General features: G+C 42.3%; 1 protein-coding gene across 5 annotated transcripts in view; it reads right to left on the bottom strand.

Moving 5' to 3' along the window:
• The window catches only part of clip1a (CAP-GLY domain containing linker protein 1a), a 207272-nt gene that overhangs the window by 172697 nt on the left and 18125 nt on the right, over positions 1–16450 (bottom strand). The window contains exons 2-3 of one of the 5 annotated variants that reach the window (XM_070887800.1): positions 6249–6403; positions 1891–2040 (exon numbers count right to left, since the gene is read on the bottom strand). The exons of the other annotated variants lie outside the window; for them this stretch is intronic. The gene's annotated coding sequence lies outside the window, so the exon portion shown is untranslated. The remainder of the gene's footprint in view (positions 1–1890; positions 2041–6248; positions 6404–16450) is intronic. 5 annotated transcript variants of the gene reach the window in all.

The raw sequence follows: 16450 nt of genomic DNA, 5'->3' as shown, positions 1-16450 counted from the left end.
CCGGCACAGGTATGATGGACTAAATGGCCTCCTTCTGTACCTCCTGTGCTCGATCAACAGTAATCCATCCAATGAAAAAAAGTGATCTCAGTGTCTTCAAATAAAAAAAATGTTTATTGCATAATATGACAAATGCCATTCATTAGTAGAAGTCAAAGCAACAAATGTTCCGAACTTAAAATAAAGTAGTCTTACCCGAGAAAAAAAAAGAGTGCAATCAATGATCCACTTTCCACAAAGTCAGTGAAGTTGAAAGCATGAGGTAGCCATTATCAATAGATACAACAGACTGGCCAGGTTACCCAGGAAACATTCATCCAAGACAAGCATGTTTAAAGAGCAACTGCTAAAAAGTCATACTGGTTCTGGTAGTCAGGTTGCCTGGGTACAGACTAAATACATGAGCAGCCGATAAAAAGAGCTTTAAGCTCTCTCACTCATTTGAAAGTATGCACTGATGCTAATAGTTACAAATAACTGGTTATCTTACTGCAGCAAAGATTATATTTAAGAAAGATCTGAGACAGAAACCAGGAAATTCTAGACCTGTTATTCTAACATCTGATGTGGGAAGTTTTTGGAATCTATAATTAAGAACAGAATGACTAAGCACTTAGAGAAATTTGAGTTGATTAGAGAGCCAACATGAATTTATAAAGGGTAGGTCATGTCTAATGAACGTAATTGATTTTTTTTGAGAAAGTAACCGAAGGAGTAGATAGGGGAATGTCTATGGATGTAGTTTATATGGACTCCCAGAAGGCATTTGGTAAGGTTCCACAAAAGAGACTGTTAGCTAAAATTAAAGTCCTTGGAATTGAAGGTAAATTATTGACCTGGTTAGGAAATTGGTTGGGCTGTACAAGATAGAGAGTAGGGATAATGGATATGTACTTGAATTGGGAGTGACTAGTGGTGTCCCACAAGGATCTGTGCCAGGGCCTCAACTAGGCACATTTTCCATTGACTTAGATAACACAATAGGATTACATAGAGAGCCATATATCCAAGTTTGCCAATGACACAATGATTGGTGCCACAGTAAGTAATGTAGATGAGAGCATAAAATTACAAAGAGACATTGATATATTAAGCCCTGATTAGACCACATCTGAGTACTGTGTACAGGATAAATTGACCTTGGAAGGAATGCAGTGCAGATTCACCAGAATTTTACCAGGGCTCCAAGGGTTAAATTATGAGGAGAGATTACATAATTTCTGCTTGTAATACCTGGAATATAGAAGGTTAAGGAGTGATTTGATTGAGGTTTTTAGGATTTTGAAAGGAATTGATAGGGTAGATTGAGAGAAACGTTTTCTGCTGGTGGTGGCGTCTAGAACAAGGGGACATAAGCTTAAAATCAGAGCCAGGCCATTGAGGAGAGAAGTTAGGAAACACTTCACACAAAAGGTGGTAGAAGTGTGGAACTCTATCCCACAAAAAGCAGATGATAGCTCAATTAATCATTTTAAATCAGAGATCAATAGATTTTTGATAGCCATGGGTATTAAGGGAAATGGAGCAAAGATGGGTGGATGGAGTTAGGTTACAGAGCAGCCATGATCTCACTGAATGGCGGAACAGGCTCGAGGAGCTGAATGGCCTATTCCTGTTCCTATATTTGGAACATTCTAAAAACTCACAGCTAAAATGAACAGAAATCAAGATACAATTAACAAACTAGAAACAAGTGAAGTTTCTTCAGAATTCTCATCATTTGTAAATGAATTTTACAGCAGAAAATGGTCTGACTACTTTGAAGATTTGATTTATTTTTAATGTGGCAGAACCTCGTCCCTCAAGAACTTTTCAGAAGCTTGAGCAGTGTGATGGAACATCATAACAGTCATGCAAACGAAGGGCCATGGAGTGACAGAATACGAGTACCAATCTCAGCTTTGCCAACAGTTCAGGCTACGTCTCACCCAAATGTTCTCTTAAGCAATTTTCAAGCATAATGTGGGCAGAAGTTTTGCCTGGGACTAGTGTGTCTGCCTTCCCAAGACTAATCAAGGAATGTTCATGATGAAAAGGGATCTAAAAAAAAAAGAGGAAAATAAGAAGGGAGAAGAAGCTCTTGTTTTCCTGACAAAGTTTATTGTGTCCATTCTTAAATAACTAAAAATATGCTTATTCGTTTACAACTCTATATTTCATAAAAGTACATTTCAAAAATTGTTACAAGGATTCATAGCCACGTGGCTGGTAAATATGGCAGGAATTTAGTGCGGTACTTTTGTGGTTTCCATTAAAAAGTTTCAAGTGCAAACTGATTTCCCACCAAACAAAATACAAGTACTTAAATTTCAAGTTCTCTAATTTTAATTCCCATTGCAATAATCCAACTTTAAATCTAAAATCCTTCAAGGATCATTTCTACTACTACTACCTGTATAACCGGTCATATAGAAATCAGAACGCTACACTGGACTGCAGAGGACTGCAGAGGATTTCAATATGTTGAGGGAATGGGCCCATTTGGCAAATGATGTTTAATTTAGAAAAGAGCAGTGTTATGCACATGAGCAGGTCAAATGCTAAATACGTGGCTTGAGGAATGGTGCAAGAGGGAGCGATGCAAATTCCTGGGACATTGGAACCGGTTGTAGGGGAGGTGGGACCAGTACAAACCGGACAGTATGCACCTGGGCAGGATCGGAACTGGTGTCCTAGGGGGAATGTTTGCTAGTGCTGTTGGGGAGGGTTTAAACTAATATGGCAGGGGGATGGGAATCTATGCAGGGAGACAGAGGGAAGTAAAAATGGGGGCAGAAGCAAAAGGTAAAAAGGAGATAAGAAAAAGTAGAGGGCAGAGAAATCAAAGGCAATAATCAAAAAGGGCCACATTACAACATAATTCTAAAAGGACAAAGAGTGTTAAAAAAACAAGCCTGAAGTCTCTGTGTCTCAATTCGAGGAGCATTCGTAATAAAGTGGATGAATTAACTGCGCAGATAGCTGTTAACGGATATGATGTAATTGGGATTACGGAGACATGGCTCCAGGTTGACCAAGGCTGGGAACTCAACATCCAGGGGTATTCAATATTCAGGAAGGATAGACAGAAAGGAAAAGGAGGTTGGGTAGCGTTGCTGGTTAAAGAGGAGATTAACGCAATAGTAAGGAAGGACATTAGCTTGGATGATGTGGAATTTGTATGGGTAGAGCTGCGGAACACCAGAAAACGCTATTGGGAGTTGTGTACAGACCACCAAACAGTAGTAGTGAGGTTCGGGATGGCATCAAACACGAAATTAGGGATGCGTGCAATAAAGGTACAGCTGTTATCATGGGTGACTTTAATCTACATATAGATTGGGCTAACCAAACTGGTAGCAATACGGTGGAGGAGGATTTCCTGGAGTGTATAAGGGATGGTTTTCTAGACCAATATGTCGAGGAACCAACTAGACAGCTGGCCATCCTAGACTGGGTGTTGAGTAATGAGAGAGGATTAATTAGCAATCTTGTTGTGCGAGGCCCCTTGGGGAAGAGTGACCATAATATGGTAGAATTCTTCATTAAGATGGAGAGTGACACAGTTAATTCAGAGTCTAGGGTCCTGATCTTAAGGAAAGGTAACTTTGATGACAGGAGACGTGAATTGGCTAGGATAGACTGGTGAATGATACTTAAACGGTTGACGGTGGATAGGCAATGGCAGTCATTTAAAGATCACGTGGATGAATTTCAACAATTGTACATCTCTGTCTGGCGTAAAAATAAAATGGGGAAGGTGGCTCAACCGTGGCTAACAAGGGAAATTAGGGATAGCGTTAAATCCAAGGAAGAGGCATATAAATTAGCCAGAAAAAGCAGCAAACCTGAGAACTGGGAGAAATTTAGAATTCAGCAGAGGAGGACAAACGGTTTAATTAGGAGGGGAAAAATAGAGTAAGCTTGCAGGGAACATAAAAACTGACTGCAAAAGCTTCTATAGATATGCGAAGAGAAAAAGATTAGTGAAGACAAATGTAGGTCTCTTGCAGTCAGAATCAGGTGAATTTATAATGGGGAACAAAGAAATGGCAGACCAATTGAACAAATACTTTGGTTCTGTCTTCTCGAAGGAAGACACAAATAACCTTCCAGAAATACTAAGGGACCGAGGGTCTAGCGAGGAGGAGGAACTAAAGGAAATCCTTATTAGTCAGGAAATTGTGGTAGGGAAATTGATGGGATTGAAGGCAGATAAATCCCCAGGGCCTGATAATCTGCATCCCAGAGTACTTAAGGAAGTGGCCCCAGAAATAGTGGATACATTGGTGATCATTTTCCAACATTCTATAGACTCTGGATCAGTTCCTATGGACTGGAGGGTAGCTAATGTAACCTCACTTTTTAAAAAAGGAGTGAGAGAGAAAACAGGGAATTATAGCCTGACATCAGTAGTGGGGAAAATGTTGGAATCAATTATTAAAGATGTAATAGCAGTGCATTTGGAAAGCAGTGACAGGATCAGTCCAAGTCAGCATGGAGTTATGAAAGGGAAATCATGCTTGACAAATCTTCTAAAATTCTAAATTTTTTTTGAGGATGTAACTAGTAGAGTGGACAAGGGAGAACCGATGGATGTGCTGTATTTGGAGTTTCAAAAGGCTTTTGACAAGGTCCCACACAAGAGATTTGTGTGCAAAATTAAAGCATATGGTATTGGGGGAAATGTATTGACGTGGATAGAGAACTGGTTGGCAGGAAGCAAAGAGTAGGAATAAACGGGTCCTTTTCAGAATGGCAGGCAGTGACTAGTGGGGTGCTGCAGGGTTCAGTGCTGGGGCCCCAGCTATTTACAATATATATTAATGATTTAGACCAAGGAATTGAATGTAATATCTCCAAGTTTGCAGATGACACTAAGCTAGGTGTCAGTGTGAGTTGTGAGGAGGATGCTATGAGGCTGCAGGGTGACTTGGACAGGTTAGGTGAGTGGGCAAATGCACGGCAGATGCAGTATAATGTAGATAAATGTGAGGTTATCCACTTTGGTGGCAAAAAAAGGAAAGCAGATTATCTGAATGGTGACAGATTAGGAAAAGGGGGAGGTGCAACGAGACCTGGGTGTCATGGTACATCAGTCACTGAAAGTTGGCATGCAGGTACAGCAGGCGGTGAAGGCAGCAAATGGCATGTTGGCCTTCATAGCGAGAGGATTTGAGTAAAGGAGCATGGAGGTCTTACTGCAGTTGTACAGGGCCTTGGTGAGGCCACACCTTGAATATTGTGTACAGTTTTGGTCTCCTAATCTGAGGAAGGACATTCTTGCTATTGAGGGAGTGCAGCGAAGGTTCACCAGACTGATTCCCGGGATGGCAGGACTGACATATGAAGAAAGACTGGGTCAACTAGGCTTATATTCACTGGAATTTAGAAGAATGAAGGGGGATCTCATAGAAACATATAAAATTCTGACGGGATTGGACAGGTTAGATGCAGGAAGAATTTTCCCGATGTTGGGGAAGTCCAGAACCAGGGGTCATAGTCTAAGGATAAGGGGTAAGCCATTTAGGACCGAGATGAGGAGAAACTTCTTCACTCAGAGAATTGTGAACCTGTGGAATTCTCTACCACAGAAAGTTGTTGAGGCCAGTTCATTAGATATATTCAAAAGGGAGTTAGATGTGGCCCTTACGGCTAAAGGGATCAAGGGGTACGGAGTGAAAGCAGGAATGGGGTACTAAAGTTGCATGATCAGCCATGATCATATTGAATGGTGGTGCAAGCTCGAAGGGCCGAACGTCCTACTCCTGCACCTATTTTCTATGTTTATATATACATACACGCTATAGGGAACAGAATTGAAGCCAGTGGTGAAAGAGCAAGATCTGGGTATTACAGTACCTCACTCTCTAAATGATCATGACCAATGTTGTGAAGCTATAGCTAAAGCAAATAGGGTTCTAGGTTATATCCACAGGATAATTCATCAGGAAACAAAGCACGCAATTTTGCCCTTGTACAAGTTCTTGGTTAGGCCTCAGTTAGAATAATGTGTCCAGTTTTAATCTCCTCACATAGTGGGGGATCATGAGGCTTTGGAAAGAGTGCAGAGGGGGGCCACATGGTTAGTTTAAAATACCTTAGTTACCCAGATAGGCTCAAAGAGCTGGGGATGTATTCTTTTAAAAAAGTGTAGACTTGGGAGATTTGATCAAGTTTTATAAAATAATGAAAAGGACTAGGTTGCATTTATGCAGACCAATTATTTCAACAGGATAGGTTCGGGAGGGAGGACGTGTCATGCTTACAAGTTATGAAAAGGCAGAACTAGGTTGGATGTTAGGGGGTTCTTCTTTCCCCGGAGAATAGTGGAACAGTTCGCCAGTTAATGCAGTGGACGCTGATTTGCTGTCGTCCTTGAAGAAGCTGAGGTGGAGATCACCTTCTACAAGAGGTCGGTATCCTGTAATAAAAATCAGGGTCAATGTGATGTCCTAAATTAGCTTCAATCCACTAAAAGGATCAGGGGGGAAATTTTGCCCCGAATTGGCCTGGGTTTTTAATCTGGTTTTAGCTGCATCATGATGGATAGGACATCACAACTATATGGAACAGGGTAGATAGGCCAGTGGGTCCATCATTTTTGTATGTCCATCAGATGACATAAGTTTATCCAGTGTAAGCCTTGGTGTTAAGAGCATGCCAAATATAATTTACAGATCAGTGACAAATCCACTTTCCAATACAGGAGGTGGTTTTCACTTGTGCACAATATTGCAAAACCACACATATTTATTTGAACCTTTTAACTACGTATTTTGATTTTTATACACCCACACAACAGCCCTTTAAACCATGTAATCAAATTATTACATGATTAATGATCATGCAAGTTACTTAGCTGTTTTTCTCCCCGTTACGTCTTTAATACTCTTATGAATGACTCCATGAGGTCTAGTATTGTACTTGAGCTGTTGTGACCTTAGTCCCATTTATTGTAACTCCAGAGTGAGGCACAAGCATGATGGGCAGCCTTTTACACTGGGCCCTGCACACCTATGCAGGTGACCTTCAGGTCTCCCACCGCAGTGCCCTCTGATGGCACACTTTATGTGACTATACAGTTATTATACATGGTCTATGTTGGGGGAGAGAGGGAAGGCTTCTTTTCCCACGAGCGGGCCCACTGATATAGAGGGTCGACGCTCGCCCCAGCCCACGTAGCAATTCTCGAAGTTAGCAGACAGAGACGGATGGCAAAGTATAACGATCTTTATTACGAACGTCCGGGAACAACCCGCATCACAGCCGCCTGTGAGTGGGGATGCTCCCCGAACAGCACAATCATACAATTTTTATACATTTCAAAAACCCCTCTGTTCCCGGACAAGACCTCCCTAGATCTCTAATTGGACTACCTTATCAGCGCTACTTCCCTAATTGGACTACCTTATCAGCGCTACTTCCCTAATTGGACGACCTTATCAGTACTACTCCGGATTGACAGGTCATGAGCTCTGACTGACAGGCCATGATCTCGTGACCATCTTAGACCGTTCCCAGAATGGTATCATTATGTTGGGATTTGTTATACATTTCCTTTGGTGCCATGAAGTCTCTCTGGTCTCTTCTCACCATCTTATCAGCGGTCTGTTTAGGTTCTCTCCTATTGACATTCCATGTTGGAATACTATCTGGTATCCCAACCCATAACAGTACCATCTGGAGCCTTGGAGCTGGAATGTACAAGGCGTGAGAAGAGATACAAGGCGTGAGAAGAAAAGCCTTTACCTCCTTATGCAGGAACCAGCACTTTAACCCTTGTCCCGCTGGTACCCCTAATGCCAAATTTCTCTTACAGTCTACATACATGACACACCCCTTGTCAGTTGCTACATAAACTTCCCTGGCCAAAACAGTGGTAAATGACCTGCTCCTACATCTCTGCCAATGATACAACAGGTTCATGGAGCAACTCTATAAATAAACTGCTTTCCCCAAGAAGGTCTTCACTGGAAGATAGCTATTGGTCTTAAATTACCTATCTAAAGAACTGTTTTGGCAGAGTCCCAGGCATGAACGAGAGTTGAATGCTAGAGGAGAAGTATGAGTAACTGCCCTCAGTATCGAGGCAGCATTTGACCAAGTAGGGCAACAAGGAGCCCTAGCAAAATGGAGGTCAATAAGGATCAAAGGGAAAACTCTCCAGTGGTTGCAGTCATACCTGATGGAGAGATGAGCATGGTGTCAGAGCCAATCTTCACTGCCTCAGGATATCACAGAAGTTCCTAATGGCATCACCAATGACCTCATCTCCATCATAAGGTCAGGAGTAGGGCAATTCACAGAAAATTTCTGTTCAGCTCCATTCACAACTCGGCTGATAGTGAAGCCTACAAAAGAACATCGAAAGCACCCAGGTTTGGATTGACAAGTGTTAAGTAACATTACCACATAAGGACCATGTAATGAACATCTCCAAAAATAGAAAAGCACAACCACCTCACTTGACCTTCAATAGTGCAACCAATGCCAAATCCTCGCCACAATATCCTGATGATCACCTTTGACCAAAAGTTGAACTGCACCAGCCATAACAACAAAATGGCTATAAGGGAAGGGCAGATGCAATACGTGGATCACCTCCTAACTCCTCAAAACCGCTCCGCCACCGACAATGCTTATTCAGGAGAGTGATGAAATACCTACTAGTCATCTTGATGAGTGCAACTGTAAGAACACTCAAGAAGCTTCACATCTTCCAGGACAAAGCAGTTCACCTGAGCAATGCTTCTGTCACTGGAAATATCAAGCCCCTCCAGTACCAGCACATAGTAGTGGCAATATGTCCCATCTGCAGGATGCACTGCAGAAACTCACCACGGTCACTTCAACAGTAACTCCCAGCTCCATTACCACTACCACCAAGGACAGTAATGTCAGAGGAAACCTCCAAGTTCCCCTCCAAGTCACACACAGTCCTAATTTGGGCAGACTGCCTTTCATTCATCATCACTGATCAAAATCCTGGAACTCCCAACCTAACACCATTGTAGGAGTACCATTTGCATGAGCACTTCAGCAATTCAAGAAAAAGGCCCATCACCACCTTCTCATGGCAACTAAGGATGGGCAATAAATGCAATTTTGCCAGCACCACCTACATCCCAACTATAAACTTTTTAAAAAGCAGGTAGCCCACTGAAACAAGAAAGGCTGGGAAGAAATAGTCATTTTATCCTCATTTAAAAATGAATCCTTGCAATTTTTATGCAACAAATCTGGAAATATAAGTAAAAACAGAAAATGTGCTATGGCACAGCAGTTTCAAATCTTTTGACCAAATATATGTCAATTACATATTTACAAATATTCCGAGTTCATTATTAACGCAGAGTACTAAGGAACTTTGCGCCCTTTAGGGGACCTCCCTTGGCTGATACTCCAGCAACAGTCACTCCAGCTTTGGCTTTCTTTTATTTGGATTTCTTTTATTTTGCTACCGTCACTCCAGATTTTATTTGGATTTCGGAACAATAATGGTGAGTTGTATTATCTGATTTATTTTTAAGATGCATAAAGTGCATATAAAGTAGCTGGAGAGGCCCTTCGGCCAGGAATTGGAGCAGGCCAGCGCGGATTTCTGTAACTGAGGGCAAGGGTTATTCCTACGGTGCTTCTAGGGTCTGTGCGCTGGTTTAAAAACATTTTTTTTGAGGAAACTTGGCCTTATGCCCAGCAGTGGCGTGGGAGCCTTCTTTAGGGGTTTAGCAGCTTTGAAAGTTGATAAGTCCCCAAGATTGGATGAAATGCATCCCAGGCTGTTGAGCGAAGTAAAAGAGGAAATAGCAGAGGCCTTGACCATCATTTTCTAGTCCTCTTTGGATTTGGGCATGGTGCCGGAGGACTGCTAATGTGGTACCCTTGTTTAAGAGAGACAGGGATAGGCTGAGTAATTACAGGCCTGTTAGCCTAACCTCAGTGGTGGGAAAATTATTGGAAAAAATCCTGAAAGACAGGATTTGGAAAGGCAATGATTAATTAGGGACAGTCAGCACGGATTTGTTGAGAAGATAGTGTTTGACTAACCTGATTGAATTTTTTGAGGAGGTAACCAAGAGGATCGATGAGGGTAGTGCATACGATGTAGTATATATGAAGTTTAGCAAAGCTTTTGATAAAGTCCCACATGGTAGACTGGTCACGAAGGTTAAAGCCCATGGGATCCAGGGCAAAGTGGCTAGTTGAATCCAAAATTGGCTTAGAGGTAGGAAGCAAAGGGTAATGGTTGATGGATGTTTTTGTGACTGAAAGGATGTTTCCAGTGGGGTTCAGTAGGGCTCAGTACTGGGTCCCTTGCTTTTTGTGGTATATATCAATGATTTAGATTTGAATATAGGGAGTATGATTAAGAAGTTTGCAGATGACACTAAAATTGGCTGTGTAGTTGAAGAGGAATGTAATGGACTGCAGGAGGATATCAATCTACTGGTCAGGTGGGCAGAGCAGTAGAAAATGAAATTTAATTCAGAGAAGTGTGAGGTAATGCACTTTGGGAGGGCTAATAAGGAAAGGGTATACACATTAAGTCGTAGGCCACTTAATAGTGTAGATGAACAAAGAGACCTTGGAGTGCTTGTCCACAGATCCCTGAAAGTAGCAGGCCAGGTGGATAAGGTGATTAAGAAGGCATACGGAATGCTTGCCTTTATTAGCCGAAGCATAGAATACAAGAGCAGGGAGGTTATGCTTAAATTGTATAACACTCTGGTTAGGCCATAGCTGGAGTACTGCGTGCAGTTCTGGTCGCCGTATTATAGGAAGGACATGATTGCATTAGAGAGGGTGCAGAGGAGATTTACTCGGATGCTGCCTGGAATCGAGAATCTTAGCTAGGAGGACAGATTGGATAGGCTGGGTTTGTTCTCATTGGAACAGAGGAGGTTGAGAGGAGACCTCATTGAGGTCTATAAAATTTTGAGGGGCCTGGATATAGTGGATATCAAGAGCCTATTTCCATTGGAGGAGGGGTCACTTATGAGGGGGCATAGTTTAAGGTGGTTGGTGGAAGGTTCAGAGGGGATTTGAGGAGGAGCTTCCTTATGCAGAGGGTTGTGGGGGCCTGGAACTCACTGCCTATAAGGGTGGTGGATGCAGAAACCCTCACCACATTTATAAGGTGCTTGGATGGGAACTTAAAGTGCCATAACCTGCAGGGTTACGGACCTAGAGCTGGTAATTGGGATTAAACTGGATAACCTCTTGTTGGCTGATACAAATGGTAAGTACGGCAAGGAATTGAATACGGCCAGGGTGATCTCCTGGACGGGTCGGAGAGGAATTTTCCGAGATTTTTCTTCCCCAATTGGTCTGGGTTTTTAATCTGGTTTTTGCCTCTCCCAGGAGATCACATGGCTCCAGTTGGGATGGAGTGTAGAATGTTTCAGTGTAAGGGGTGTCGCAATTGTGTGGGGCGGACTGGTTGGGCTGGGTGCTCTTTACCTTTCTGCCATTGTTCAAAGGTTTATATGTAACCGTCAGGACTGCTGACCGAGGGCCATGCGGACACAATGAGCTAAAATGGCCTCCTTCTGCGCTGTAAATTTCTGTTTCTATGTTTTTTACAAGTACACCAGCGCCAGAATGTTTGGCGCCAAACATTCTGCCACTGGTAGTAGACGCTGGCGCCCGAACATTGGGGAATCTTCAAACTGAGCTTCAGCGCCAGAAATATCACTGGGCGGGAAAAAACAGAGCCCAGTGCTGGGGAAAATTTGGGCCTAAATGCCATTTGTAGCTTTCAAATTACACAATTCTTTGTCATGTCAGCAAAACAAAATTTAGACACACCTCAAGCAAAATCTGACAAAGTAATAATAGAGAAACAGAATTTTGCCTCCTTCAGTATGATCCATTAAGAGTTGTTGAGGCAGCATCCCATACATCAGTCTCTTATTTCATAACCATTCTTCCAAAATTACCTACGCCACTATACTTTGAAGAAAATGTACATATTTAGCATATATTTTGTTTATTATATGTTCCCAGTAAAAGTAATAACATTCAGCTCTTTAATAAATCTTTTCATAAAGGAACACATTCAACTGTTTGATAAATCTAGATTTGTAAAACTGATCACATGAAAATTATGATCTTGCTATACTTTTGGATGTCACCCAACATTGCACCATATCACACACAATTGTCAGTTGTTCGCGCACTATCTTCAGCGGCAGGTCGGGGCCATAAAAGGAGCAGCAGCCATGGGCAGCGTGAGGGCCCCGACCTGCAAGGGAACATCAGCGGCTGGTCGGGGCCATAATAGGAGCAGCAAGCGGCAGCCACGGGCAGCGTGGAGGCGCACCACTTCAAGGTACAGCGCGAGCTGGTGCAGGAGGGCGACGGCTGTGAAGAGTGACGTCATCAAGATCCAGGTCGGTGATTGGAGCATGGGCAGATACAGCAGGTGTGGCAAGATCAGGGCGAAGGAGCGGCGAGAGATTGTAAAGGGACATGATCGGGGCCCAGGGGAGACATGAGTTCGGGGCCATGGGCCCAAGGGCAGCACGGGCCAGCCTACACTGCGATATGTGCGCGCACTAGGTCCGTGCAGCAGAGCTGGTTTCCAGTCGTCTTGGGTAATCCTTGCCACTGGACCAAGACCTAGCTCTGTCAAGCCCGTGTGGTGGCTGGTATGCAACGGTCACCCCAAGTTAAAAAAAATCCACGCACAGGCATCTTCCACCCTTCAGGATGTAATTCGAGTCCTTCATTGAAACACCTGTGAACTCGTCCTTTTTTGGCGTGGAAGCAAGTCATCCTCGTTTCGAGGGACCGCCTATGATGATTGGGGAGGAGGAGATTTTGAACCAATATCAGAAAATATCTTTCATTTCTTTAATACACTGTACCAATGTCAGAAGACTTGCTGGAGAATACAGATACTGTGTTTTCTTGCACCTAAACAAAGAGAAAAACACTGCAATGGAAATTAGGTGTCTAATTTCTGGATGATCATCCTCCAAATTTCCAACAGGCAAGCTCTTTTAACAAGCAGACACACCCAATGGGTGCGGTTGCTGTCACTGTCAATGGAATGAGAAACACATCTTCAAATAGCTATGGGGAGATGCTAGGTTTACAAAAGTATCGACAGCTTGCATAAGCACTTTTAATAGATACAACTTTAACCCTTGACATCCTGACGATTTTGGGGATTCAACGAATGCAAAAAATACATCCAGGATATTTCACATTCCGTAGTTTAATGCAATCGCCATTATATGTTCATACTGCTTTATATTTCCTGTTAAACTATATCCAGTCTCTGTGGTACATTCCTTATCTCTCTTTCATAAAACACTAAAGGGTGCGGTTCTGTTGGTTCTTTTTTTTTTAAAAGTGTACATGAACAAGATGTACATTTGCTACCTGGTCACCTAGCTATGAAGAACGAGATGGTGCATTCCAAGCACCAATGATCAGCAGTCTCCAAGTATTGTTACAATATTTAATGTAAGAGAGCTGATTGAATTTTAATGATTGACAAACTAGTTTTTAAAAAGCTTGCTTTATTAGCGGAATTTTACACAACCTGTTTTAACTTCAGCTAGTGGGCATCCTTACTGCCTCCAGATGATCTTGTTAGATGTGTATTTGCTAATTACATACACTTATCACATTGGTGTCCAAGAGGATGCCACCCCCACTGACACCTGGGAGTCCCTGGCCAAAGACTGCCCTAAGTGGAGGAAGTGCATCCGGGAGGGCGCTGAGCTCCTCGAGTCTCAAGCACAGGCAGCGGAAGGAGCGTGCGGCAAACCAGACTCCCTGCGCCTCCCCCCCCCACCTTTCCTTCAACCACTGTCTGTCCAACCTGTGACCGAGACTGTGGTTCTCGTATTGGACTGTACAGCCACCTAAGAACTCATGCTAAGAGTGGAAGCAAGTCTTCCTTGATTCCAAGGGACTGCCTATGATGATGACACCAATATTTAACATGTAGCATATATTCAGAATTGCTTCTCCACTACCATTTTGCATATGGTAGTGGAGAAGCAAATATACATTTGTTATCCAGAGTTTAAAGTAATGCGAGTCTGATCGTCATCGCCAGCTTACACTTCCAAAAGTGAAAGGGTTATCATGTACATTAAATGCGGTCAACTGTAAACATTGCCTAAATTTCACAAGTAAATTATAGTTTTAAAAGTGAACAATTGTTTGTCCTTTGAACTGGAGCTATGTCAATGGTAACTGAAACTGGAGCTATGACAATAGATGGTTCACCAAGAAACTTGAGGGGTCCAAACAAATTGGCTTCCAAGCAAATACATTGGTTTACAATTGCAACTGGAGTCTGACATTTTTGACAAATTCGTATTTTAAATTCGTTCTCTGGGGAGTCTAAAGGCACAGGAGCTAACACAATGAGATTAATTTACTAATATTTTAAGCTACAACAACAAAAAATACACACATGAAATTTACAGTTTCAGAAATCCCAGCAATATTCCAATTGTTGCCCTCAAACCAAAGGAACCAGCGAAAAGACAGAAACCTCTCTATGTGGTGCACGATTCAAAACTATAGACACAAGTTGTGATTGAGATACAAACCAGAAAATGACATTAAATTTCAGCCTCAAAAATATTCAAACTTGTCGGACCTCATTTTCTCACTACTCCATCACAAAGGAAAGAAAAACTGGCAGAACCAGTCCCCCTGGATAAACGTCCTTCCCATCAGCTGATTAACAGAGGTACCGATGACAACTTAGCCCATCCTGCCCTCACTTGTAATTATAAGAATGCTATAGGGAGAAAATAATTAAACAAAATAAGCTTGCATGCTATTTGATTAGATTTTATATATGTTTGATCTCAGACTGTAAGAAGATTTTATGAACACATCAAAAATAGTGGGGAACCAAGGGGCTAATGAAAGTGAAGACCTTAAAGTAATTATCAGTAGAGGAAATAGTGCATGAGAAACTGATGGGACGAAAGCCAACAATTTCCCTAGATCTGATGGTCTACATACTAGGGTTCGAAAGAGGTGGCTGCCAAGAAAGTGGATACATTTGATTGTGATCTTCCAAAATTCTTTAGCTTCTACAACGGTTCCAGCGCATTGGAAGGTGGCAAATGTAACCCTGCTATTCAAGAGAGGGGACAGAAAACAGGGAACTATAATTCCGTTAGCCTGACATCAGACGTCAGGAAAATGCTGTAACTCCTTATGAAGGAAGTGGTAATAGGGCACTTAGAAAATCATATGATTAGGCAAAGTCAGCATGGTTTTATGAAAGAATATTAGAGTTTTTGGAGGATGTAATTATAAGGGTTGACCAAGGGGAACCAGTGGATATAGTATATTTAGATTTCCAAAAGGCATTTGATAAGGTACCACATAAAAGGTTGCTACGCAAGATAAGTGCTCGTGGAGTTGGGGGCAATATATTAGCATGGATATGGGATTGGTTAACAGACAGAAAACGGAGAGTAGGGATAAGCGGGTCATTTTCAGATTGGCAGGCTGTAACTAGCGGGGTGCTGCAAGAATCAGTGCTTTTTACAATCTATATTAATGACTGACTTAGATAAAGCGACTGAGTGTAATGTATCCAAGTTTGCTAGATGGGAAACTAAGTTGTGAGGAGGACAGAAAGAGTCTGCAAAAGGATAGAGAAAGATTAAGTGAGTGGGCAATAAGGTGGAGTATAATGTTGGGAAATGTGACGTTATTCACTTTGATAGGAAGAATAGAAAAACAGAATATTTTTTAAATAGTGTAAAACTATTAAACGTTGATGTTCAGAGAGATTTAGGTGTCCTCGTACAGGAAACACAGAAAGCTAGCATGCAGGTAGGTACAGCAAGCAATTAGGAAGGCAGATGGCATGTTTGCCTTTATTGCAAGAAGATTGGGAGTACAAGAGTAAGGATGTCTTGCTACAATTGTACAGGGCTTTGGTGAGACCACACAGGAAGTACTGTGCACAGTTTTGGTCTCTTTATCTAAGGAAGGATATACTTGCCTTAGAGGTGGTACAATGAAGGTTCACTAGATTGATCCTGGTTGTCCTTGTATTCACTGGAGTTCAGAAGAGTGCGAGGGGACCTCATAGAAACGTTTAAAATTCTGACGGGTTTGGACAGGTTGGATGCAGGAAGAATGTTCCCAATGTTGGGGAAGTCCAGAACCAGGGGTCACAGTCTAAGGATAAGGGGTAAGCCATTTAGGACCGAGATGAGGAGAAACTTCTTCACCCAGAGAGTGGTGAACCTGTGGAATTCTCTACCACAGAAAGTAGTTGAGGCCAATTCACTAAATATATTCAAAAGGGAGTTAGATGAAGTCCTTACTACTCGGGGGATCAAGGGGTATGGCGAGAAAGCAGGAAGGGGGTACTGAAGTTTCATGTTCAGCCATGAACTCATTGAATGACGGTGCAGGCTAGAAGGGCTGAATGGCCTGCTCCTGCACCTATTTTCTATGTTTCTATGTT

The sequence above is a fragment of the Pristiophorus japonicus genome, chromosome 8 (genome assembly GCF_044704955.1).
Source record: "Pristiophorus japonicus isolate sPriJap1 chromosome 8, sPriJap1.hap1, whole genome shotgun sequence".
Classification (NCBI taxonomy): Eukaryota; Metazoa; Chordata; class Chondrichthyes; family Pristiophoridae; genus Pristiophorus; species Pristiophorus japonicus.
This window is presented reverse-complemented; position numbering and strand designations above follow the sequence as displayed.